The following is a 396-nucleotide window of genomic DNA, read 5'->3' as shown; positions in this document are numbered from 1 at the left end:
AAGTAATTGACCTCCAACCTTTTTGGTCTTTTGAGGCCTTTTGATGCCATTTCTGGGGTGCCTTTCCCCCCCCCCCCCGATTTATAGCAACCTCTGCGCATCCAGCTTTTCTCAGTTTAGTGCGATAGTTCCCCATTTTGTACATCAAGCTATTCTTCCAGCCAGAACACCCATCTGGCGAGCCTGGTTCTCTCAGGCAGGGATGTTTGCTTATGAGCGCCAATGCAACAGAATGGCATCGTTCTGCATTTGGATAGGCATCAATTTTGTAGATCGCTTCAGCAAGCTTCTCCAAAACACCATGCTTCATGTCTCTTGGTACATTCAGGTAAGTTTGGTCTTGTAAAAACTGAAGATTAGCCTGTCTCAGTCTGAATTCTACATCAACTGAGAAGT

The sequence above is a fragment of the Etheostoma spectabile genome, unplaced genomic scaffold, assembly GCF_008692095.1.
Source record: "Etheostoma spectabile isolate EspeVRDwgs_2016 unplaced genomic scaffold, UIUC_Espe_1.0 scaffold121, whole genome shotgun sequence".
NCBI classification, from domain to species: Eukaryota; Metazoa; Chordata; class Actinopteri; order Perciformes; family Percidae; genus Etheostoma; species Etheostoma spectabile.
The sequence above is the reverse complement of the archived record's forward strand: the minus strand, read 5'-3'. Positions refer to the sequence as shown.